Source organism: Berghia stephanieae, chromosome 11 (assembly GCF_034508935.2).
Source record: "Berghia stephanieae isolate SIO BIC M18660-M18661 chromosome 11, UCSD_Bste_1.3, whole genome shotgun sequence".
Classification (NCBI taxonomy): domain Eukaryota; kingdom Metazoa; phylum Mollusca; class Gastropoda; order Nudibranchia; family Aeolidiidae; genus Berghia; species Berghia stephanieae.
Genome location: NC_088370.1, coordinates 3,150,641 through 3,153,140, shown reverse-complemented (window position 1 = coordinate 3,153,140; position 2,500 = coordinate 3,150,641). Strand labels below are relative to the sequence as shown.

Sequence of the window (2,500 nt, the reverse complement as noted above, 5' to 3'; positions counted from 1 at the left end):
CTAATAAGAATGATGATAATAATAATAATAATAATAATAATAATAATAATAATAATAATAATAATAATAATAATAATAATAATAATAATAGTAATATTAATAATAATAATAATAATAATAATAATAATAATAATAATAATAATAATAATAATAATAATAATGATGATGATGATGATGATGATGATGATGATGATGATGATGATCAACATTATTATTATTATTATTATTATTATTATTATTATTATTATTATTATTATTATTATTATTATTATTATTATTATTATTATATTATTATTATTATTATTATTATTATCATTATTATTATTATTATTATTATTATTATTATTATTATTATTATTATTATTATTATTATTATTATTATTATTATTATTATTATCATTATCATTATTATTATCACCATCATTATAACTATGATAATAGATTGGGGCAACACAATTATTTTTCATGTTATTCTGTGTTAAGCTTTCAAATGGCTGCTTCGTTTGATTGTTTCTATCTCATATATTTGATTTATTGTTCGGTACATGAGACTGACATCTACAAAGAATCTAAGCTACAATATCTCTTTTTTATTGAGCTTTTATATAGCGCAATATCCACTTAACGTGCTCAAAGCGCTTTACAAGGGGTCCCTGGTCAACAGCAACATTTAACATGTAGGACGAGACATGACGCCTGTTAGGCGATATTACAATTTTTCGGACAAAGACAACGCTGTTAACGGCCAGGTACTCATTTTACACCTGAGTACGGTGAGACAATGTGAGTAGAGAGTCTTTTCCAAGGACTCAACTATGCGCCGAGCACCAGACCTTCCGATACGAAAGCGAGTGTCATACCACTAGACCACATAACCGCACATACTGGCGATACATAATTTTACATGTGAGCGATATAGATAAGAGCAACATGGGATCAGCAATAGAAAACATGGTTTTACTTGATAGAAATGGGACTGATTGTGATACTCTGTCTTCAACTTTAACCCGTTGCCCTCTGTGAGTAAAGTCGTTGTCCAGTCATTGAGAGAAAATTCATTGTACAGTCAAGGGGAGAGAATTCATTATTCAGTCGTGAGAAAATTCAGTATCCTGTCATTGAGAGAAATTTATTGTCCAGTCTTTGTGAGAAAATGCATTACCCAGTCGTGAGAAAATTCATTGTCCAGTCATTGAGAGAAAAGTCATTGTTCAGTCACGTAAGTCATAATGAACTCCACACATCTCTACAAGTTTGTATGCCAGGCTAATGTGGTGGACTCTACCAAATGCTTAACTAACATCGAATACATAGCATCCGTTTGAAGTTGTCGGTTCATTATCTCTGCTAACTCATTGAAACTTGTAATGAGTCTGGCCTCACAAGATCGAGACTTCTTCACGTCTGAATCCACGTTGAGCATCAGTCAGAATATTGTTGTTAAATTGTGATTGCTTCATGACTTTGATAAGAATAAACTTTCGCAATCGTAATTCTAACTAGACGTGCCAAAAACTTTTTGTCGCCTATCTGGATTTAAAACTGGTGTATTAGTGTTTTTATACTTTTTGTTATTGCATGAAGCAGGGTTTTAAGCTGAAACGTTCCGTGTTCTTTTTTTTTAAATTATTATACTCATGGCTGTGGATCTTTTCCCCCCTGAATTGAGTTTTATTTGTCCAGCGTTCTATCCAGATAATTGATTTGGTGCTCTCGTGTTAGATGCTTCATGACATCGCATATTCTCATAGATGTTTTGATATTATTGTCCTTGATACAATCCGATTATCAGGGGTGGTTTGGTGACGCAAGCTACATTAAACTAAACTTCTCAACAACAACCTTATTATTACAATTATTGTTTGGATGCAATCCACCCAAAATAAGATTAGTTGCCCAAACAAAGGCGAAAACCAATACCTAAAATCTAAATCACTACAGGGAGGGAGTCGAACCTCCTACTCTGAAGTGAGGATCGAGTAAGCTGACAATTGGATTCAGTAGTCTGATGTCACGCCGCCCGGCAATGGCGGCCATCTTGGTTCTAAACAAAGAAAATCAATTACTTTTTATTCTTCATACTGGCTAGAACTTTCCATATGCCTTGTGACCAGAATGTGTAAAAGTTAAAAAATGATCAAATTTATGGGTTTTTTTCCTCTGGATACGCTTTTATGCACGCCGGAGAAATATTTCATACGGCGTCCGCCATTGCTCCGATAGTTAAGAGAGTTCTTGTTCTTGTCAAGATAAACGTTGCTTTACTTATAATTTGTGTTTTTCAAGAAGATTCGATAAACAAGTGTGAAAGGGCCATATTTATTGTCATCAGTTATTTTAAACTATAGATACAATAATTGCAGTCCTAAATTAGGTGCCATGTAATTTATATTATGTAATTTTTCTCAGTCAATTTACAATAGTATTATACTGTAACTAATTCTTCGCTTTTTTAATATATAAAATTTTGCAAATTGTAATATTCATCCCCACTCGGATA

General features: G+C 31.8%; 1 protein-coding gene across 1 annotated transcript in view; it reads right to left on the bottom strand.

The window, feature by feature from the left end:
• Positions 1 to 2,500, bottom strand: part of LOC144957358 (dorsal-ventral patterning tolloid-like protein 1) — a 29,185-nt gene that overhangs the window by 9,027 nt on the left and 17,658 nt on the right. The window lies entirely within an intron of this gene.